Source organism: Rhinoraja longicauda, chromosome 29 (assembly GCF_053455715.1).
Source record: "Rhinoraja longicauda isolate Sanriku21f chromosome 29, sRhiLon1.1, whole genome shotgun sequence".
Taxonomy (NCBI): domain Eukaryota; kingdom Metazoa; phylum Chordata; class Chondrichthyes; order Rajiformes; family Arhynchobatidae; genus Rhinoraja; species Rhinoraja longicauda.
In genome coordinates this window covers 2,497,719-2,522,635 of record NC_135981.1, presented here as the reverse complement: position 1 = coordinate 2,522,635, position 24,917 = coordinate 2,497,719, and the positions used below count along the sequence as shown (strand labels likewise).

At 40.7% G+C, this 24,917-nt stretch overlaps 1 long non-coding RNA gene across 1 annotated transcript; it reads right to left on the bottom strand.

Moving 5' to 3' along the window:
• Positions 1-3,804: 3,804 nt before the first annotated feature.
• On the bottom strand, positions 3,805-24,591 carry LOC144607760 (uncharacterized). The gene is made up of 3 exons (XR_013549138.1): positions 24,154-24,591; positions 22,744-22,804; positions 3,805-4,184 (listed from the first exon to the last, which is right to left on the bottom strand). It is a non-coding gene; the product is annotated as an uncharacterized LOC144607760 (long non-coding RNA).
• Between the last annotated feature and the right edge of the window lie 326 nt (positions 24,592-24,917).

Here is a 24,917-nt window from a genome sequence, read left to right as displayed (position 1 = left end):
ACATGGTACGGTAGCGCAGCGGTAGAGTTGCTGCTTTACAGCGAATGCAGCGCCGGAGACTTAGGTTCGATCCTGACTACGGGTGCTGCACTGTAAGGAGTTTGTACGTTCTCCCCGTGACCGGCGTGGGTTTTCTCCGAGATCTTCGGTTTCCTCCCACACTCCAAAGACGTACAGGTATGTAGGTTAATTGGCGGGTAAATGTAAAAATTGTCCCTAGTGGGTGTAGGATAGTGTTAATGTACGGGGATCACTGGGCGGCACGGACTTGGAGGGCCGAAAAGGCCTGTTTCCGGCTGTATATATATGATATATGATCTGATATGATATTACAGGGAGAAGGTACAAACCCCGTACAGACAGGCACCCGTAGCCAGCATGGAGCCCAGGCCCCAGGCGCTGCAAGGCAGTGGCTCCAACGCTGCACCACTGTTCCGCTCGAGTCTCAGGTAGTTCAGCAAACACTGTGCATCAAGGATTAACAAGCAGTAATAATTCCAGTTTAGTTTAGAGATATAGCGCGAGACAGGCGTTTCGGCCCACCGAGTCCGCATCGACCAACGATCCCCGCACACTAATACTATCCTGCACTAGGGACAGTTTATATTTACACCAAACCAATTAACCTGCGTAGGAAAATAACTGCAGATGCTGGTACAAATCAAAAGTATCGCAAAATGCTGGAGTAACTCAGCGGGTCGGGCAGCATCTCTGGAGAGAAGGAATGGGTGACGTTTCATGTCGAGACCCTTCTTCAGACTGACCTACAAACCTGTGTGTCTGGAGTGTGGGAGGAAACTGAAAATCTCGGTGAAAAACCACGCAGGTCACAGGGAGAACGTGCAGACTCCGTACAGACAGCACCCGTAGTAATGATTGAAGCCGGGTCTCTGGCGCTGTAAGCGCTGTAAGGCAGCAACTCTACCGCTGCACCACCGTGCCACAGGGAGAGAGGGAGGGAGGGAGATGGGATGGGAGGAAGGGAGGGAGGTAGGAAAGGAGGGTGGCTGGGAGGGAGGGAGGGAGGGAGGGAGGGAGGGAGGGAGGGAGGGAGGGAGGGAGGGAGGGAGGGAGGGAGGGAGGGAGGGAGGGAGGGAGGGAGGGAGGGAGGGATCAGGTGGTACCAAGGATCTCCAGAACCAGTGGACACGTTGCCCGACTTTGATCAATGTTGACCCAGGAGTGTTTCTGAGCTGAGTGCCTGGCCAACAGATTTCCTGCATCCCCACTGCTTATTTTTTATGGTCAAAAGAAAAATAAATATTTTGTGGAAGAAATAATAAAGGAAAATCCTGAACCACTCAAAATCTCGCCGAGTTTTCATTTCTGTGGTTACAGTGGAGAAACCGAGCCAGACTACGACATGCAACATTAAAACATCATCTTAACTCCTGCAACTGTATGAGCCTCGCAAAACCCAAACCATCAATAAAACGAGGAACAGGGAGAAGTGCGTAGAACATAGAACAGTACAGCAAGATGCTGTAGAGTGGAGTCAGAGGGTGGTGAATATGTGGAATTCATTGCCACAGAAGGCTGTGGCCATCAATGGATATTTTTAATGCAGAGACAGATAGATTCTTGATTAGTAGGGTGTCAGGGGTTCTGGGGAGAAGGTAGGAGAATGGGGATAGGAGGGAGAGATAGGTCAGTGGGGGGATAGAATTGTGGAGTTAGGTTTGATGGGCCGAATGGCCCAATTCTGCTCCTATCAATTCAGTTTATTTTCTTGTCACGTGCACCGAGGTACAGTGAAAAGCTTTTGTCGCCTGCTGACCAGTCAGCAGAGAGACAATACATGATTGCAATCAAAGGTAGACACAAAATGCTGGAGTAACTCAGCGGGTCAGGCAGCATCTCGGGAGAGAAGGAATGGGTAACGTTTCGGGTCGAGACTCTTCAGACTGAATGACAACATGATTATCACAACATGACTACAATCGATCCATTTACAGTGTATCAATACATGTTAAGGGAATAACGTTTTTCATGCAAGGTAAAGGCAGCAAAGTCCGATCAAGGATAGTCTGAGGGTCACCCCAGAGGTAGGGAGTATCACCATCACTCATGAACTTATGATCACTGGAACAGGCCCTTCGGTCCACAATGCCCGTGCTGAACATGATGCCAAAGGCAACTCTTGCTGCCTGCATGTGATCCACATCCCTCCATCCCCTACAGATCCATGTGCCTATCTAAAAGTCTCTAAAACACCACTTTTTTGTCACCACCACCTAGGGTTGCCAACAGTTCCGTATTAGCAGGGACTTCCCTATTTTGGGCTAAATTGTTTTGTCCTGTACGGGAACGCCTTTGTCTCGTATTAGGCCCCGCGGACCGGGACAGTGTAGGCTAACAGAGTTTGTTGGCCTGACGGAGGTTGCGTAACCTTCAGCGGAAAGACAATACATGATTACAGTCAATGCATTTACAGTGTATAATTACATGATATGGGAATAACGTTTAGTGCAAGGTAAAGCCAGCAATGTCCAATCAAGGTTAGTCTGAGGTAGATAGTAGTTCAGCACTGCTCTCTGGTTGTGGTACGATGACTCAGTTGCCTTATTCGAGAAATAGCCTTGACCCAAATTATTTCATACCCAAGGTTTAACATCTGAAAATGCACGTAAAATGATCACATTGATACCTTCTAAAGACTTTGGACTTTAGAGATACAGAGTGGAAACAGGCCCTTCAGCCCACCGAGCCCGTTCTAACCAGCGATCGCCACATTCACTGGCACTGTCCTGACACACTAGGGACAATTTACAATTTTACTCAGGCCGATTAACCTACAAACCTGCACATCTTTGGAGTGTGGGAGGAAACCGGAGCACCCAGAGAAAACCCACACAGTCACAGGGAGAATGTACAGACAGCTCCCGTAGTCAGGATCGAACCTGGGTCTCTGGCGTTGTAAGGCAGGGACTCTACTGCTGCACCACCATGTTACCTATCACTACATATAACACATCTACTACACGCAACATAGGTACAAGATAAGAAACTGGAGTGAGCGTGCCTCTTTATAGACCCTTGAGTGTTTCTCCCATTCAATAAGATCAAGGTTAATCGTGACACGCGATCAACTCCATTGTTCTCGAAAACCCTTGAGTCCCCTGTTATCCAAAAAGAGCCCGTTTATCAGCCCTGCAATGCTGCTGCCTTGGGCTACACCCCAACACTGTTACATATAACATGACAATACCAGATTAACCACTGCAATCTCCCTACATATAGCTTAACAGGTCTGTCATGTCCAGCAGGGTAACACAGCTTGATTGATACAGTCGCTCTGCTAGATACAGATGCAGCAATAGTCCAACACACAGCACCAAGTTTTGTTAGATAAAACTTATCAACATTGCTACGTATTATATTAGAATCGAGATGGTAGAAAACAGTAACACTGCTCCCTACAATGTATGAGTTCCTTCAGATACCCTCTCAATATAATTTAGCACACCTAGAAATAATACAGTCAGTTGCAACTGTATTAAATGGCAACATTAATCTGACACAGTACTTAACTTAAAATATTCTCAACCAAATCTGATCCCAGACCGTTAATGTATAATTCGAGCAGGTCACCAAAAGATAGATTTTAAACAACATCCCGGAGATCAGGGAATACCGTAAATCAACATGTTTACAACAATGCCCAATGTAGACTGTAAAATATTGTTAGACAGATGAATGGAGGTAAAATCTTTAATTTTATTATTATGTCTTACTGATGAGTCTAAATGAAGAGTATTTGCCTCAAGGTTCCAACATTAGCATACAACACCATAAAACATAATGACATTGTTGTTCACTGGGCCTTCTGAAAACAGCATTGCCAGATATAAAATAACAAAGCGATTAAAAATGATATATTACATATTCTATTTGGGCACAGTGGTGTAGCGGGAGAGCTACTGCCTTACAGCGCCAGAGACTCAGGTTCGATCCTGGCCACGGGCGCTGTCTGTACGGAGTTTGTACGTTCTCCCCGTGTCCTGCGTGGATCTTCGGTTTCCTCCTACACTCCAAAGGCGTGCAGGTTTGTAGGTTAATTGGCTTGGTGTAAATGTAAAATTGTCCCGAGTGTGCGTTGGGTAGTGTTAGTGTGCGGGGATCGCTGGTCGGCACGGACTCGGTGGGCCGAAGGGCCTGTTTCCACGCTGCATCTCTAAACTTAACTAAACCAAACAGACATGTAGAACATCGTGACTGGATTAAATATAACAGACTCTAATGAAACAAAGTAACAATGCAGTGGATATACACTTTAAATAACATTGGGTGCAATATATTAATACTGCAAGATACAGTAACACTCCAAATACCTGATACCAAAACTGCTACTTAGTTCGATACAATGATCTAACTCTTTAAATGCAACAAAGCAAAACGCAAATCAAGACACAAGGAACTGCAGATGCTGGAAACATGAGCAAAACACAAAGTGCTAGAAGAAGTCAGCAGGGCAGGCAGCATTTGTGGAGGGATTGGGCTGGTAATGTTTTGGGGCAGGACCCTTCTTCAGACTGGGGAAAAGTCCCATCCTGAAATGGCATCTGTCCATCCCCTCCAGATGCTGCCTGGTCCACTGAGTTCCTCCAGCACTTTGTATTTTGCTCAATGCATAAATGGTGCAGCTGAGTACAAAAATAGCAATCTGAAAATCTGAAGAAAGGTCTCGACCTGAAATGTCACCCATTCCTTCGCTCCAGAGATGCTGCCTGACCCGCTGAGTTACTCCAGCATTTTGTTTCTACCTTCGATTTAAACCAGCATCTGCAGTGCTTTCCTACACAAAAATATATAGTAACAATGCAATATAAATGCACTGATATATAAAGCACTGAAACCCTGCTACATGTAATTCAATGGCATTAAGTGATGAAGACACAGGAACTGCAGATGAATGCAAAGTGCTGGACGAACTGAGCAGATCTGGCAGAATCTGTGATGGATGACATTTTGGGCTGGGATCCTGCTTCAGACTAATTATAGTAGAGGGAAGAAAGCTGGAAAAGAGGTGGGGTGGGATAGTCTGGCAAGGGAAAGGTGGTTACATGTTTGTACGTTCATTAGTGATAGGAATAATTAGGCCATTCGGCCCATCAAGTCTACTCCGCCATTCAATCAGAGCTGATCTATCGTTCCCTCTCAACCCCATTCTCCTGCCTTCTCCCCATAACCCCCACACCCACACTAAACAGTTATAGAAACATAAAAACATAGAAAATAGATGCAGGCAGAGGCCATTTGGCCTTTCGAGCCAGCACCGTCATTCATTGTGATCTGTATTTGGTGTAAACCAACTTCTGCAGTTCATCAAGCATCTATCTATGCATCTTGATAGATCATCAAGCATCTATCTATCTCTGCCTTAAACATATCCATTGACGACCTCCAAAGCCTTCTGTGGCAATGAATTGCACAGATTCACCACCCTCTGACTAAAGAAATTCCTCCTCCTTTCCTTCCTAAAGGAAGGTCCTTTAATTCTGAGGCTGTGCCCTCTGGTCCTAGACCCTCCTACTGGTCATGGGGGTGGAATTGATAGACGAGCAGAGTTTGTGGCAAAGGCTAGAGGTAAAATGAAAACAAAATGGAGTCAGATAGGGACAGAAGAAAGTGAAATGTGAAGTCAGAGGTGGATATGGGGTGGATATAAGTTATATAGCGTTGTGATACAGTGTAGGAGCACAAATAGAGAATAAAGACGTTAGAAATAGAAGAAAGATCAATGTAGACTAAGCATCAAGAGCAGTATGAAGAGGCAGGAAACATTTACAACTAAAATACAGGTATGAGGCTTGTTAAAGACACAATAAAAAAGCCATTAAAATATGTTAAGTCTTGCATGATGCACACGCATCCCAATTAAAACATTGGAGATGGAAACAATAGCCAAGAGGAAGTAGCAGTGTGTGGAAGGAATGGATGAAACACATTTACATGAAGAATTGGTAACTAAATATATCGGGTCATGGTGTAATTAGTAAAGATAATGGGTGGAATAGCCGTGTTAATGAGTCATAACAAACAGGCAGCAAACAGGGGCATTGCTAACAGCAAACTACTGATTAAGAAAAGAAATGGGATTCGTCACAGAGTAATGGAGTGTATAACAGGCAGCCTGTGGGTGAAAAGGCAGGGAGAGTGAAGTGAATGTCAGCCTATGAAGTGAGTAAATGGCACAAAAAATAAACAGAGGGATTTTTAACCACCACGTAAATTAACTGCAATGTGCAGGAAGGAACTGCAGAAGTTGGTTTACACCGAAGATAGACACAAAATGCTGGAGTAATTCAGTGGGACAGGCAGCATCTCTGGAGAGAAGGAATGGGTGACGTTTCTGGTCGAGACCCTTCTTCAGAGATGCTGCCTGTCCCGCTGAGTTACTCCAGCATTTTGTGTCTATCTTAACTGAAATCTGAGTTTCAGTTGTGTTTATTGTCACGTGTACCGAGGTACAGCGAAAAGCTTTTGTTGCGTGCTAACCATTCAATGGAAAGACAATACATGATTACAATCGAGCCATCCACAGTGTACAGATACTCGATAAAGGGAATAACGTGAATAATGTTTAGTGCAAGAAAAAGCCAGTAAAGTCTAATCAGGGTCTCCTGATGAGGTGGGTGGTAGTTCAGGACTGCTCTCGTGTTATTGATAGGATGTACTGGCAATGGAAGTTGCTATACATCCAATATCAAATATAAGGAAGAACAACTCCATTCAGTTTAGTTTATTGTCATGTGTACCGAGGTACAGTGAAAAGCTTTTTTTGTGGGCTAATCAGTTAGCGGAAAGACAATATATGATTGTAATCGAGTCATCCACAGTGAACAGATACAGGATAAAGGGAATAACATGAATAAAGTGTAGTGCAAGATAAAGCCAGTAAGTCCGATCAAAGATAGTCCGAGGGTCTCCAGTGAGATAGGTAGTAGTTCAGGGCTGCAATCTAGTTGTTGGTAGGATGGGTCAGTTGCCTGATAACAAATATGTACCAGAGATGGAAGGCGTGGTACATCCAATATCAAATATAAGGGAGAGCAATGGTAGTTATGGTAACAAGATATAGTAGATTGGTAACTCAAATTTCACTGTACCTTATTTAGTACATGTGGCAATTATCTTGAATCTTGAATCTTGAATCTCTAGATATGGTAACAAGATCAGTGGAAGGAAACTTCTCAGCCATAACGTCTCCGAATGCAAAATAATCTCAGTGGATACTGAGAAGGATATTTTATAACAAATTTCAATATAATGCATTGTATTATTAATGCTTATTAAACCAGATCTTGAGGGGAATTGGAGAGAGCAAATACCCTAGAAAATATAAGAAAATAACTGCAGATGCTGGTACAAATCAAAGGTATTTATTCACAAAATGCTGGAGTAACTCAGCAGGTCAGGCAGCATCTCGGGAGAGAAGGAATGGGTGACGTTTCGGGTCGAGACCCTTCTTCAGACTGAAAATCTGGAAAATATATGGACAAAGAAATAGAACAGTGGTGAGAAATGGAGACGCAAGGGATGCAGATGCTGGGCTCTGGAGCAGAAGTACAAAGTGCTGGAGGAACTCAGTGGGTCAGGCAGCATCATGAGTTGGACAGTCTCTTCCCAGCTGTTATCGAGCAACTGAACCATCCTATCACCAACTACAGTCCAGAGCTACCATCTACCTCACTGGAGACCTCCGTAGTGTCTTTAATAGAACTTAACTGGACATTATCTTGCACTAAACATTATTACCTTTATTCTGTATCTTTATACTATGGATGGCTTGATTGTAATCATGTATAGTCTTTCCACTGAAACCTGGCTGCACCAGAGTTATAGCAGAGAAACAGGCCATTCAGCCAACCAGTCTGTGACAGCATTAATACTCCACTCAACCCCCTACTGCTTTACGGGACTTTTCTTGCACTAAACGTTATTCCCTTTATCTGTATACTGTAGATTGCTTGATTATAATCAGATGCAGTCTTTCCGCTGATTGGATAGCATGCAACAAAAAAGCTTTTCAATGTACCTCAGTCCATGTGACAACAAACTAAAGTAACTAACTAACATCTGTGGAGGGAATAGGGAGACAGTATTTTGCATTGGGACCCTTTTACAGACTGATGGGCTGCAGACTGAGCAGTGAGAAATATTTGAAACGCTACTGGACTCATCTGAATTGAAAAAAATATCTTCCACTAGAATGTTAGATAAACCAGCCAATAATTGTACATGATAAAGGAATTTTAAAAAAGGCTCAACTGAAATCTAAAAATAGAGTGTGCAGGTTGTATAGAGATTTTTTTTTTTTTAAAGAGAATCACTTAAACATCTTAGGAAGAGAAACTAAAAACTGTATCAAAAGTATAGTAACAAAATCAACAGAGGTAAATTGCTGCTGTGTAATAAACACAATAAATGCTCAGATAATAACAAAAGCACACATAAGTATTGTCCTTGTAGACACGCGGAACTGCAGTTGCTGGTTTACACAAAAAAAGACACAAAGTGCTGGAGTAACTCAGTGGGTCAGGCAGCATCTGTGGAGAACATGGATAGGTGACGTTTCACAGAGCTCTGGAGTAACTCAGCGGGTCAGACAGCATCTCTGGAGAACGTGGATAGGTGACGTTTCAGGTCGAGACCCGTCTTCAGAGAGTGCAAAATGGGTCTGAAGACGGCCCCAACCTGAAACGTCACCTATCCATGTTCTCCACAGATGCTGCCTGACCCTCTGAGTTACTCCAGCACTCTGTGAAACGTCACCTATCCATGTTCTCCAGAGATGCTGCCTGACCCGCTGAGTTCCTCCAGCACTCTGTGAAACGTCACCTATCCATGTTCTCCACAGATGCTGCCTGACCCGCTGAGTTACTCCAGCACTCTGTGAAACGTCACCTATCCATGTTCTCCACAGATGCTGCCTGACCCGTTGAGTTACTCCAGCACTCTATGAAACATCACCTATCCATGTTCTCCAGAGATGCTGGCTGACCCGCTGAGTTACTCCAGCACTCTGTGAAACGTCACCTATCCATGTTCTCCACAGATGCTGCCTGACCCGTTGAGTTACTCCAGCACTCAGTGAAATGTCACCTATCCATGTTCTCCACAGATGCTGCCTGACCAGCTGAGTTACCGCAGCACTCTGTGTCAAATATAATCCTTGCCTCTGTATTTTCCAGGGCGAATGACATTGGTGAACTTGAAAATAGAAAACATAAGCAAAGGGCATCTGAGAAAGAATGGTAAAGGAGTGGAAGTTGAAGGAAATTATTTAATAGATAAACTAATCAAATGTAGGATAAAAATCTGATGCAAATGTATTTCATTCGCAAAAGGTAAAGAAGATTGCAGAGGCACATACACCTGAGCGTATAAATGTACATTGTCAGAGTACCTCAGCCCATGCAAACCTCCACCAATTCCTGAACATCAGTGCAAAAGGATAATGACAATGACACTCAAAGGTATTTATTTCACAAAATGCTGGAGTAACTCAGCAGGTCAGGCAGCATCTCAGGAGAGAAGGAATAGGTGACGTTTCGGGTCGAGACCCTTCTTCAGTCTGAAGTAGGGTCTCGACCCAAAACGTCACCCATTCCTTCTCTCCTGAGATGCTGCCTGACCTGCTGAGTTACTCCAGCATTTTGTGAAATAAATACCTTCGATTTGTACCTGCATCTGCAGTTATTTTCTTACACAATGACACTCAAAGTATGATTGAAACAAAAATTATTGTACATGTGATAACATTTATTAAATATCGGTCACAAAAAGGGGAATGTGACATTCGATGAGATGTTTGAAACTGAACTCTTGGTTCAGGGCAAGAGTGACAGAACAAGAGGTGGAAGTTAATTGCAAGCCAGTGAAATAAAGGAACTTTTTCACCCAGAGAGTTGTGAATTTGTGGAATTCTCTGCCACAGAGGGCAGTGGAGGCCAAATCACTGGATGGATTTAAGAGAGAGTTAGATAGAGCTCTAAGGGCTAGTGGAATCAAGGGATATGGGGAGAAGGCAGGCACGGGTTATTGATTGTGGACGATCAGCCATGATCACAATGAATGGCGGTGCTGGCTCGAAGGACTGAATGGCCTCCTTTTGCACCTATTTTCTATGTTTCTAAAGGGAAGGAGGGGAAATTCCGATAGGTAAATGGTGGAAAGAGGAATCGTATAAGGTCAGGGCTGGCGTCAAAGTCTTGCACTATTTACCAAGACCTGGACTCAGAATGTCAAAGAATAACAATCATGGCATGGTCTTAGTGCAGAGATTGACTGATTCTTGATTAGTACGGGTGTCAGGAGTTATGGGGAGAAGGCAGGAGAATAGGGTAAGGAGGGAAAGGTAGATCAGCCGTGAATGAATGGTGGTGTAGACTCGATGGACTGAAGTGCTTATTTCTGCTCCTATGACTTATGAACTTATAACTTCAGAATTTGTAAATGATGGGAGATTTAGTTACAGAAGAAGATTGCAAAAGAAATGCAGGTGCATGTTACAATAAGTGCTGCATGTGTGCTTAGCTGGCAAATAAGCCAATGTAGATAACTGCAAGGTGGTAGAGGTGAGGAGAAAGCTTTATGGAAACAAAATATTACATCAGAACACATTAGGAAATTAACCATATGATCGAAAGTCTGATTATAGAAGTTATTTTTAAGGGTTATCTTAAAGAGGAGTTGAGTTTGAGTTCAGTGTATTGTCACGTGTACCGAGGTACAGTGAAAAGCTTTTGTGCCCTAATTCTGCTCCTATCACTTATGAACAATGGCCAAATTCTACATCTTGATTCTCGAACCACCAAATTTGCCCTTAAAAACCAATGTTGCAAACTCAACATATAAACACTACATACAGTGCAAGCAGGCTCCCCAGATGGTACTGTGTGTAATGTCACCACATTCAACCGGGGATGGCCTCCAGAAGGAATATAGGAACCCTCCAAGGTACAATGCAACCTCGCTGTAGGGAACAAAGCAGTAACATTCCACAGTGCATTACAAGCATGGGTGAGGCAACCCAGAACAATATTGTTAGATGCAACATTAAATGTTGTCAGATGAACAAATCACAGTGCAATAAACATTGCAATCTAGATGAAATAAAATATTATCAATAGAATAATTGTACTTTTTAAATTAACAATCTTAAAACACTAAATTTTACCATCCAATCTGTCTAAGGAACTGATGAGCTACTATCAAATAATTCATACATTATACAGTTAGTGAATGAAGAAAATGTTGTGATATAGGGTTATGTTTATTATTGACACGTGTACTGAAGTTCAGTGGAAAACCTTTGTTTTTCATGCTGTCCAAAGAGATAAGATATACTCTACATAAATACAATCAAGTCATACTCAAGTACAATAGATAGAGCAAAGGGGAAGACACAGAGTGCAGAATATAGTTCTTAGCATTGCAGCGCATCAGTTCCAGAGACAAAGTCCAATGTCCTCAATGGGGTAGAGGTGAATCAGACAGTTCTTCAGACTCAACTAATCTAAACTAAAGTGACCACTAATAAAGCTGTGTAGTATTTCCATGACCTTTTGTCTCACACATCACATTGGAAAAGGCATGAGATAATGATTCTTGTTGTATTGTGTGTGTAAAAGCTGCAGCCACCATGACTGGAGGCCAGGCACCCACAGGTATCCAGGTGAAGCTTTCTAAATGACACAGGCCCACCACACACTTCATGACCTTCCATTGTGTAGCCTGCTTTACTCGTGAATTTAATGGAATAAAGTTGCGGTCTTTGCACAGTAACTTTTCAATTAAAACCCACCACAAATTGTTACACATCAATTTCAAACTAATCACCATTTTATTAACTTAATAAGTGTTAACAATGCTAGTTAGCCCCTCCAGTGCTAAAAACTAACAAACACGAGTAAAATGACACACCACCTCACCATCACTAATTTTTGGAGATTTTAACGAATCTTCAGTGTTTAATTATGTCAACTTTTTTCCCCACTCTCACACTTCATCAAATGTTTCTTGCCTTTTCTCTGCCTCCATTGTGCATTGGATTCTTCCCTGCCAACTGTTGCTTCCTTTCCCACTCCTACTTTGTTAATTTCACAATCATTCAACATGATTTGTTGAGGAAATGCTAAGTTGCTTGTCCCCATTCATACGGGCCCCAAAGCTTACAACACCAACGACCCAAGATTTCAGCAGGTTTGCTATGTAAAAAATTAACCGCCTACTGTATGGGGAAGATAAACTAACTGCAGTAATATACCACGCTTTTGTGCAAATTCCAGTCCATTGCAGTAACACTGCTGGAGAAAGTATTGCAGCAAAGTCAGAGGCAAAATGGCAGCAGAGATACAATAGGTAGAAAGTTTTTACATCAACTCAATCAAAATATCTACAAAATATCAAAAAGACACAAAAAGCTGGAGTATCAAAGATAGACACAAAAAGCTCAGCGGGTCAGACAGCATCTCTGGAGAAAAGGAATAGGTGATGTTTTGAGTTGAGTCCTTCTTCAGAAGTTACTCCAGCTTTTTGTATGTATCTTCAGTGTAAACCAGCATCTGCAGTTCCTTCCTACACATACAAACTACCAATACTGTTAACATCAAAGTACAACTTTGCCAGACAACTACATATCTAAATATGTTAGTAAACTGCTAACACAGTTTCAACACAGATAATAAAGCAACAGCTACAAAATAACAGTGCAGAATTATTAAATACAATTTAGTGAAATCATTATAAAAGTCCCATCATTAGATAAAATATAGCAACATTATTTGCTACTTTATAACATTGTTAGTTATGATAAATAATTTTGATACAATATATTAAGTGATAAAAACAAATAGCAATGCTCAGGGATAAAAAGCAACATTGATGAAATATTGCAACATCTTTGGGTAGAAAACTGCATCAATTTAACAATTATATTTCAAACTTGAAACTATTGTACTTTGATCATATAAAACATAGTATGTATATATATATACATAACAATCTTGCGTTAATTTCCTTGTAAGATATATGTGTGTATATATCTTACAAGAAAATTAAAGCAAGATTGTTGGGCAACCACATTTGGCTATATCGGGAACCTATTTCATGTAGCTTTAGTAACAATAGCATGCACAATATTGCAACACTATTAAATCAACTATTGAAACAAGGATTAATACAATTGAGTAATATTATCAGGTACAATGAAATACAAACAAAAAATGCTATAAATACTCAGCAGGTCAGGCAGCATCTATGGAAAGAGAAACAGCTCAAATGTTTTAGGTTTTAGATTGTCAGAAATAACATGATTTCATATTTCCACGCATCTGTTTTAAATTTTTTAGTAATTGTTAGCATTAATATTTCAAGTGTTGGATTAAAGATAGCAATGATGACATACATAACTTCAACATGTTCAAAAATATAATGTGACAAGACTTTGAAGTGAATATAGCAAAGAAAGAATAGCAAATCTACTAGACACAATTTCACACTGTTGAATGTATTAATATTATATATGATGCCATAACTTTCATTGTTGACAACATTGCAAAACTATAATTTTGTATAACTGAACTGCAATTTGGAAAATATGCATGTTACAATAAAATTCATCAAATCAATAAAGACGTGTCCTTAGATGCAAACTAGCAACAATGATAAATATAAGGCAAGTGTTATTTATCATGTGACTGTATTCGATACTATGTTACAACGCTGTTAGATAGAATGAGCAACTGCACAAATTGTAACATAGCAACCTTGTAATATAAAGTAGAGCAACGTTGTTCCAACAATATATTGTGATCATTCGAAGATAGAATACTGTTAGAGATCATAAAGCAACACTTTCATGTATAACATTCACAACACTGTTGCTTACAAAATGGCAACACTATTAAATGGCAACATTGTTAGATACAATACATCTTTTTGATGCAATATTCCAACAGTAATTGATACAAAATAGGAAAACAAAGCCAGATTACACGATAAAAAACATTTTTGAAACAAAACAGTTGCATGATTATGTTATAGAATTATAGAATTACAACTTTGTAACAATTGCAATACAATTATATACAATGTAGTAACATTGTCAGAGAGAATATATCAACTATGTTAGATTCACTTACTAGGAATGCAAGTATACAACTAACAATATCACAAGATTGTTACATTTGATAATGCAACTTATAGATACTTGCACATTTTAAACAATGAATAATGTAAAATTGTAATACATTGTCTTGGTAAAGTAGCATAATTAGATAGAATGTAATAATCTTGTTTGACACAATGTGATAAAACTTTATATAATAAAGCAACAACTTTGTAACCCTGTTAGTTACAATATGACAAAACTGAGAGTTCCAATTTTGCAACACTAATGATTAATAATTAACAAGTTTAAGCAGCAGACAATAACACAAACATTAATACAATTGATTAAAAGTTGTTACACTGTTGAATATAAATTATGAAACTATTTGAGACAAATTACAACACTAGATAACCTATTGGAGTATTATCAGAAACAGTGTAATTGCAGATTTAGAAATAACTTGTAGAATAAGCAACATTTTAGTTAAAGTCTGCCATACTGTTTTTTTTAGAAAGTTGTAACATTGTCAGGCATAATGTTTTAATGCTGTTAAATGCAAAATATCTGTATTGTTCAAATATGCAGAACCATTATTACAAAATCTGCAATACTATTTCATCTTTCATTTCACTGCACATTTATGTGTATGTGACAAATAAACTTGACTTGACTTGACTTGAAATAAGATCAAACAACAAGATGACTGCATTGTTAACTATTTTTTAACAGCAGCAATTTTTTTGCAAAATAAAGCCCGCTTCATATGACAAACCCAACACTCATGAGAGCAAGTTGACCCTGGACATAATACTAGACAACTCGACTGCTAAATTACTGGGCAACAGTACCACAAGACACTCTGTATCAGAGACTCAACAAACTCACATGTACATGCATTTCAAATTTGAAACAATCAAGATGAAAACCAAGACATGAACATCACGGCTGTCACACCCATTATAAATTGATGGATGTATGCTTGTCTAAAATTATGATTTTTTTGATGTTATAGATTTGTTGTAGAGTAGAATGGTACAATTATTATCTTTTAGATTATAATTTTACCCTTGTGCTCTATAACAAATCCAATCCTCAATTTGGAATATTTCCTTAAAATCATTCCAATGTGTTGTCATTTCACTGTGGGTAAGAGTATAATCAAGATGCTGTGGTGGTGCTTAAGAATGGAACATTTGCCTCTTCTTTCCCCTGTTTGTTACCATCAATCTGGGTCAGGTACTGCATGAGTTCAATACAAACGACAATACATCACCACAATGCCTCTTCACAGGATACGGCTACTAACTTATTTTTTTTCATCAGAAGAAAGAGCAAAGCTCCCTCCTTCCCACCAATATCCAGAATCTCAGCTTCAGGAAGCAATTCTCCACAGTTTGCTGGTATCTAATGGTCTTTCTAATTACACTTCATCCCCACTGAAAAACTGTGTTAAGACTCTAACTTGAGTAACATTCTTTGTAATCCAAATATTTTTTAAGCCAATAAAACCAAGCTTGATTCAAATCGGGATCCAGCAGATGACTGGGGGAACCTATAGATATATTGTAGCATTTGTCTGCTCTTTGTGAGTATTCATGAGGGACTCTGAGGATAATGAAGGCATTTTAATAAATGAAACAGGAGAAAAAGAGAGGATTGTACAGTTGAAATGCGTATATTTCCAGCCACAGAAACTAGGAATATCCAACTCATTCTATACAATAAAATAAAACAAATCTTTCTATAGTTAGGTTACTGAGATCTGACAGAAAATAAAATCTAACAGCTTTAAAATGAACAAAACATGTAGAATACAACTCATTTTTGACCATAAAATAAATCAATTCTCTGTGTAGTTGGGTTTCTGAGATCTGATTTAGAAAATAAAATCCAACAGCTTTAAAATGAACAAACTAAGTGGTATCCAACCTATTCTATACAATACAATAAAACAGTTCTTTCTGCAGTTGGGTTTCTGAGACCTGATTTAGAAAATCAAGTCTAGCAACTTTAACATGAACAAAGTAAGTAGCCATCCTAGATTATTCTATCTATGGGATTTTCTTTATTGATACACAATATTCTTGTGTACATTAGATTTTTTTTAAACACCTACATTAAGAACATTTGTACAGTCCCAAGAATGTTTCAATGAAGAGCCAATGACTTGTGATTTGAATGCATTGAATTTTTAAAAAAAAATAATTTTATTATTTTACCTATTAGGAACATTGTTTTTTTTAAATGCTTCAGTAATGTCACCAGAACATCAGTATAACATGTTGATGGACAATGGATGTTTTAAGCTGTGTCTATATCTAATTAAACTGTAACAAAAGCACCTCACTGGAACATGAGAATTTGTACATTTTCGAATATGGATAGTGACTTGCTTGACTCCACCGAGCAGGTTGGTACTGGGGTGAAATAATACTGGGATCAGGGACATTTCTGAGACTGGACTAGACGAGATCAACTTGTGGTACTACTGTAACTTCTACCAGTTTGAATGTTGGTTGGGTTTATGCAGTGCATTGGTAGTAATTAATTGCTTTAAAATGTCATTCAAATTTTAGCTTTAAATACACTGCATCGGCTTTTAAGTCAAGAAAATGCCAACCTGGGTGGTAAAATGGACAGTATTTCAGAACATGACTCCTCAAATAATATGTAGGATCCCATGTATTCATTTAAAAGTAAATTGCCTTTGTTACACAGTGATTAGTGAACTGAACTCAATCTATTATATTAACTTAACTGTGTCTGAAGAAGGGTCCCAAACTAAAATCTTACATATCCCTGTTCTCTAAAGATGCTGCCTGACCCGCTGAGTTTCTCCAGCACTTTGTGTCTTTTTTATATATTAATTTAAGTGTTGTATTGGGACAATCAGACTTTCTCCCCTGCATATTCTTTTCAGTGTTGCAAAAAAAAAGTTCAGAGCCATACATCCACCTCTACAGTGTTCTTGTGATCTCAAGTCTTAAAGGGATTGCTGGCTGACTGAAACCAATCCCTTTAACTAGAACTAATTCAGCCCAGGAACAAACACAGGCATGTATTTGAAGAGTTTAGTGAGCGGCAAGGAATGTCCATCCCATTGGTAAACACCCAAACCTCTGTGAGGATCATGAAGCCACAAGATGAACAAACCATTCAGCTCACCTCCACTCTCTATCTGCACTGATTATCTTCACATTTTCTCTCCCCAATTAGCTCTGCGATGTTTCAAAAGAGCCCCCAGCAAGTTCTATGTAAACTCGGGTTACCTTGCACTTGTTGTGACTGGTTTTCTAAATAAACCCTGCCATTAATTTTGCCGAATTTAGGCTGGAATTGCCCTGAAAAGAGAGGAATTGTGTCAAAACCGAACTGGGTCTGTAGTAAGCCTACGTTCCCTCAGCAAGCTAGCTACCTGGCCCTCTTCAATTATCAATGCATTTTCAACATTGGTATAAAAACCTCTCCTGCTTTCTCTCCTTCCTCTGCTTCGCCCAACCCCCCACCAAAGTAGCAGAACACTCAAATGACTTGACAAAATGTCTTCCGCTGCCCAACCCCCTATCCCCTCACCTCCTTTTACAACAGTTCAAAGGGTATTCATTCCGAACAGTCAGCACACTGACCTCTGCTAATGTTTTTTTGGCTCTCATAAGGACAAAACAAAACTTGCATCTTTCTCGTGGCAATTGTGCAGCCTGGAGAATTTAACCAAAGCCACCAGCTTTTCCCCCCTCCCCAGAACCCCCACCTGAATGATTCACCGCCTCAATTAGACTTGATGACATTCCTCTGACACCACCTCTTGACCCCGCTTGCACCATGAGCATATAGATTAGGAATGCTCTACTTATTCAACTTAAAAGGCTTGAGGGTGAGGGGGTTGCATTTGGAGAGAAACTCCAAATTACAATGTGGATGGCGGGCGGGGGAGGCAGGGTGGTAAAAGACACACACGTAGAGAACAAAAAAGAGGAAAACTGCAAAGATCTCCAGATTCATTATATTTCACTCTTTCAGGGATGCGTAACGTTATTAATTTTCTGCAGGTTTTGAGTGAAAGAGAGAGGAGATTTCTGCTGCACAGCTCTGGAATCCATTTAGCAGAGTAGGGTATGTGCTTCCAGTCTGGGTCAAAGGTCATGCTTTGCTCAATAATGACCTATGCAGAAAAGGGAAGAGGCTTCTTGCCACCATTTTGTGCCGCAAGTTAGCAGATTTTGCTTCAGATTGTAGGTCTTGCTTAATTCCCTTCTCGTCTGAATGGTGGCATATCTCACCAAAATCAGTCAAATAATCATTCCCACCTCCTTGCCAAACAAAAATAGAACAAGTTTGCATCTCATTGCTCAAAATACCTATGGAAGACACACTCCATTCATAAAGTCAGAAACTACTACAGCTTGTTAAACTTGCTTCCTAGTGACAAGCAACTCTTCCCACTGTGCATGGAATGCACAAAATATCCTAATACCATAAAATGACTTGAAAAAGAAGGTTTCCGCAAGAATTCCTAAAAGTGTGACAGATTTTTTTTTCTCTCTGATTACTTTTAATAGTCTGTGGACATACACAGCCCCAACGTTACAAAGTGATGGATTAGATGATTTAAAAAAGCACATTGTTATTTTTGAGATTGGTGATTTACATCAATGCTTCCCCTCCCCAACATTCCCATAAGGTTCTCATTCCTAGTTCAATTATCCATTGATACCGGGTTTAGTGAGGTCTCTTCCTCTCCTCCTCCCCCCTCCTTCTCCCCCCTCCAAATAAAAATCATTTAACCCATGCAATCGTTGGCAGTAAATTCACCCCAGGGGAACTCTACAGCTAAATTCCACCCTCTTTTAGAAACTATCCAAACACTCATCCTTCCAGCTAGAGATCCTGGTTACCAGTTGTAAGTGAGAATCCTAATCATTTTTTTTTTCTTTTCATGAAGGCAGAAATTGAGGCCATTTGTGCAGGCAACCCCTCCCCCCAGCACAATCCACCCCTCCCCCCCTCGCCAATACCCTGTCTGAGATCAGCTAACTCAGCATAGACCACGAGTGGAATCTGGAACCTTTCTGATCTACTTTTTAATGAATTAAGATGTGTTTCTTTTTTTAAAACGACATCTTTGCAGAATGATCGTGGTTTGAAAATCTGCGTAATGTTAATTTCTCTTTCTCTTTGTGCTAATTGTCGGCTAATCATCTTGAAACCTTAAAAAACTATTTTTATTCAGTTGTCTTAATCATAATTCAAAATGCCACATCAACCATACAGTCAGAAACAACAACAACCTCCACCATAAAATGGAAGGACCAATTTCTTATATTTTCATCTACAAAATCCATAAAATAATTTCCTCTCTTGATACCATTTCCCGGACATGTTCCTTCAAAGGCTGCCTTTCAAAACTAGAACAAAAATTCCTTCGTAACAATTTGCTTTAAGCATTCCAACAATGACAAGCATTTGAGGATCTACTATCTGTATCAACTGCGCATTACTTAAGATATTTCTGTTATTTCTCCCTCATCAAGGATACCAGCCTATTTTTGCCACTTAGACCAAATTTAGCTAGATTTCTACCAGCTATATTGTCAACTAAAAAGCTTTTAAAATAATTTTAGCAAACATGTTTTCAGGTTGAATCCATCGAGCATTTATTTAAAAAATTACTTGAAGTTTTTAATTCCTCATGTCTCAATTCCATATTTTACTCATTTCTATTATTCATTTTTTCAGGAAAAGCTAGCTTCCGGTAAATGGGCATGTTAGATTAAAGAGAAACACAGATCATGGGGTGAACGGGATTGGGGGGGGCGGGGGTGGGGGGTGGTGAGCAGATTAATGTTTCACACAACCCTCGACATTAACTCATCACATCCCTTGCCAGAGCTGCTGGAATTCCTGGATATTTCCGGAATTTTGTGAAGTGTGTGATGTTGCATTTTGGACAACGGCTTCATCTTGAACTTTAATTCTCTTTACAGAAGCTAAACGGTCTTATGGTTACTTCTGATAATTCAGTCTATATTTAAAATTCCCAGCATTTTAAGCTTCATGACCTTGACATGTCCTTTCAAAAATGACCAATTATTCAAGCATTTTGTGACCAGTATTTGAATTATATTTGAACGGTAAAGGAGATTTGATTTATATTACTATCAGAATTAAGTCGTTGATATTTATCTATTTGAAGGTGCTAGATATGTCAAAGATAGCTAATCATTGTTTTAACATTTTTAATCCATTGAACATTTTATTTGCCCTGTTGTAAAATAATGGCATTGTTACACATCTCATTTACTTAACGAAACTGTCGTAAATTCAACTCAACCTAAAAGTGTTTTTAAGTCACATTATGTACAAATAGTTCACTGCGGCCAAATTAAATCATTCTGTCTAATTTCCAATCAAAAATGAGATTGTTAAGTATCTAAAACATAACTTCAGCTTGATTAATGCCAAAATTTGGCTCTCGTTAGGTTAGAAAACAATTTCAGCTATATTTGATAACATAAAGCTATTGATCAGATAGAGAAATAGAGTAACGGTGATAGACAATGCTGAGCTTCCTTTCAAAAACATTTTTATGAGCTACAAGATGACATTAGCTTTTTTTAAAAGACATGGACAAACATAAATTTACTAAACTTTCTTACATGTTGTATAATGAGGATTTGACCAACGTTCTGCATCAGTAAAGAAAATAGTTGGATGAATGATCACAGAGCCTAGGAGGATATCATTTTTATTTCAACTTTTACATCGACCAAGATGGATCTATTTCCAACTTCTCGGTGTTTTCAAAATATTGCTGAATTAAAACACAATTCCAACCCCACGAGTAACTTTCCTGCACTGGCAGAATTTTAGATCTTTGTGATTTCAGAGTAAAATATCTGTTCAAATTTTCTAAATGCTGTTTTAAAAAAAATGAAGAACAGAAGTGGTGTATCGAGATTTTAAACGCAAAACGGTTTCATTTGATATATGGAAACATACTAAAATGTCGTAAACAAAAAAGAGTGCCAAAGAACTGGAAAGCAAGAAATACTGTTTTTATCTATAACTTAGTCATCAAAAATAAAAACATTCTGTTTGTGGTTTGCCTTATTGACTTAGTGTTTATTTATTATTCTGAGACTGATCGCTAAGGACAGCCATCCACAAGAAAGATGGCGAATTACGTTTAAATTGATGATCACACGTTTTTCATTCATCTCTGTGAATATGGCAATTAATTTTCACTTTGCTGCGCCGAGTATTTTAAGCTAGTTTTCAAAACTTTCAAATTCTAGTTAAAACTTTATTGTAAATGCCTCGCAAATAAACAAGGATACGTTTTAAGGTTTAGAGACGTGAAAGCTTTGTGCTTTGCAATTGATATTAGTTACAAAACACAAATCAATCTAGTTAAAACACCAAGCTAATCGTGGAGATCAGTGACTTGCTTTCTCCACTCCAACAAATGCAATAGATAATCACATGAACTGAATTGATATTTTTTAAAGAGTATTGTTCTGAAACTAGCGTTTGAACTTGTTTTTTATTGGCATTTCCAGGTCGACATTTTTCGACACTTTACCACAGGCAAGATCTAGTTTACTAGATTATCGATAAATGCTATTTTTTTTAAATGACAGACACACACTGCATAGTTTAAGGTGAGAGCAAGCATTAATTGTAACACCTCTATCATCAACTCGGCCAAAACTCCAAAGTGACGCTTTAGGAAGTTAAAAGTTTAGAATGCACATTGTTTCTGGCTGAGAGTTAAATGAAACTTCGTTCATGATATCGAGGACATCGCTCTTTGAAAGGACGGTGCAAAGGGGGGGGGGGGGGGGGGGAGAGCTCTAATGAGTTCGTTAAAACGACTTCACACAAAGCAAGGTGGGGTGGGGGGAGGAAATGGCAACGCATTCGCGAAGTACTATTGCGGAGAGGAATGTTTATTCCATGGCTTGTTCCATGATGGGCAGAGGGGGCTGTGAACGCTGATGGTGTTTTAAAGAGTTCTCCCAACTCATTTCCACCACCGTTTAGCGCCACAGCGTTCCCGTAATCTGGATTTGCGTCAAATGGGGGTTGAAACCCAGGCAGCGTTTTAATGTTTAGAGCGTGTTGTGTTCGGGCGCTTTGCACGTAGAAGGGTCACGTACCCGCCCTTTCCCCCCACGATCAACTCATGAACTTTTTTTGGGGGGGGGGGGGGGGGAAGCATTGAAACCAGACAGAGAACTTTAAACCCAACAACAACAAAAAAACACACGCACAAAAAAACACCAGAAATATTTCCTCAGGACCAGCTCTGTTTCCCCTCACGGTTCCACCACTCGCCTTTATCCCAAATGATCATTGTTACAATATGGCATATTGAGGAAACAATTAATTTAAAATATAAATCACTCTGCGGTGAAGCGTCCGCGAACATGCGTTGAAATAACCTCCACGACTTTGAAAGTCTTCTGGGGAGTTTAAAATAGAATAAAACGCAAGCTGATGCGCACACACACACACACACACACAGACACACACGCATTAGCAGTCAACTATCATAAACAAATCACCAAATCAGTACGTACAACTCTTCAAAACATCTCCGGCTAAAGTAAACAAATAGACGCTACCTCTGTCTCTTTGGCACCGAATGCTCCACCTCAATGTGTTTCCCGTGAAGTTCTACTTTACCTGTAAGTAAATTATCTGTTTTATTATATTTAATTCAATGAAATTATGTACCCTCGCCTTCAACCCTGCACCCACACTGTGTGTGCTGGTGTGTGTGTGTGTGTGTGTGTGGGGGGGGGGGGGTTAAACGGTGGGGAGAAATGGGGGAGAGTGGAGCGTTGTTGTTTTGGTTTTGTCCCATTGTGTTTATTAAGATTGTGTGCGAGCGGAGGATGTTTTCCAAATCATTGCGTTTCATTTTTTAGACACGGGATTGAGGAAGGGCAGCTCCCGGGAAGTTTACTGAACGACTCCACAGTCGCGATGATCGCAATCACACATCTCACACGGATGTAAACATGTGTCATATGTGGTCGTTGCATGTTTTTTTTTGTAAAATGGTTTGAATGGTTGATGTGTGGAAATGTGCACACGTGCGACGCGTTAGCATGTTCACAACTGGCATGGGCGTCCTGCCTCTGTTCACTCAGTCGCCCATCGTTGGCCCAGTGTTGGATTTCAAGATTCATACCGGGAGGTGGAGAGGAGGAGGAGGAGGGGGGAAGGAGGAAGGAGGAGGGGGGGAGGAGGAGGAGGAGGGGGGAAGGTGGCGGTTCCAGGCCGCGTGTTGAGGCGAATGGAGCAGCCTTGGTTGATAGTTCCCATCCACTGTCCAACGGCTTGAACGGGACCAAGATACATGGGGGGGGGGGGGCTTTGAAACTGCGGACGTGGTGTATATAATAGCGGAGCCTGCAAACGATGGCGCACCGTCAGCGGAGGGGAAGTCCCAAATCCGGCCATTCTTCCCAAGAGACGGCAAGCAGAACGCAAAGGCGGGCACGGCCCGCCACACGGGCTGGGACCCGACCCTCCCTCCATCTCCCCCCCCTCCATCTCCCCCCCCCCCTCCATCTCCCCCCCCCCCCTCTCCCCACCACCACCCCGCTCAACCGCCATCTCCACCCAAAAGTGCCGATTGGGAAATTGATCGCGTCTTTGATGCTCCAAACGCCGCGTGTGTTGAGTGGGATTCACTAAGAACCTGCAGCCTTCTAGAAATGCAAAGCGTCACCACCTCTCCCCTCGCGAATAGAGAAGGAGGGGGAGGAGGGGGGGGGGTAAGACATTGAGTGTGGATCTTTATATTAATTACATATCCATACAAAATCATTATCACGCGCTTTGGAGGCGGCAGCACCATGAACGAGTTTGTCAGAAAGCTACAAGCCATTGCAACTGTATTGGAGCCTCCCTTCGTCTGAACGCAGCGCTCAGAGCTCGGCCATTTCGGGCGACCGAGAGCTCAGCAATCTCAAGTAGACATTCAACTCTTCCTTCCACGATCGATATTGGTTGAAATCGCTTACCGGATAAGGTGTCGATCGCTTTCATAGCCCAGTTCTCGTCCGGACAATCTACGAAGGCATAGCCGGTTTTGAGCAAGAATTGGCCAGTGAAAGGAATCTTCCATTCCTTGAAGATACTTTCTAACTCCGGCACGGTGACACTTTCGCTTAGGTTCCCGATGTAAAGCTTGTTCATTCTGATTTCCCCCCCCCCCTTCTTCAGTGTTTTTGTTTAAAAGGGAGGCGTTAAAACAATTTTTTTTCCTTCGCAAAACAGCACCTTCAATAACGACCCCTCCGCCGAAAGGAAACCACCAATAATAATAATGCAAATTAACGATGTCAAAAAGATCTCGGTTTGTTGCGGAGGGGAGGGGAGGGGGGGAAATAAAAGACCGGAAAAAAAAAGTGTTAGCCGGAACTCCGGACTTGTGGAATGGTATGGCGGGCTGTGGTAATCTCTCGTCTCCCCTCCACTCACCACCCCCACCCCCCACCCACCCTCCCCTCCTCCCCTCCCCTCCCTCCCACCCTCCCCAAGCCCGTGGAGTCCGCCTGAAATGTCACAGGACGTTGGTGGAAGCGCCGCCTCCAAATAAAATCAACCTTAAAAAATGACTCAAATATTTGCCAGCGAGATCCACGTGGTTTTACGCGGCCGGCCCCTCACGTGTAAGTATCGCGTCAATTTCACACACACTTACACTCACACACTTACACACTCACACACACACACACCCCTCTCTCAGCCCCCTGTTTTACCACGTGCTCCCCCCCCCCCACAC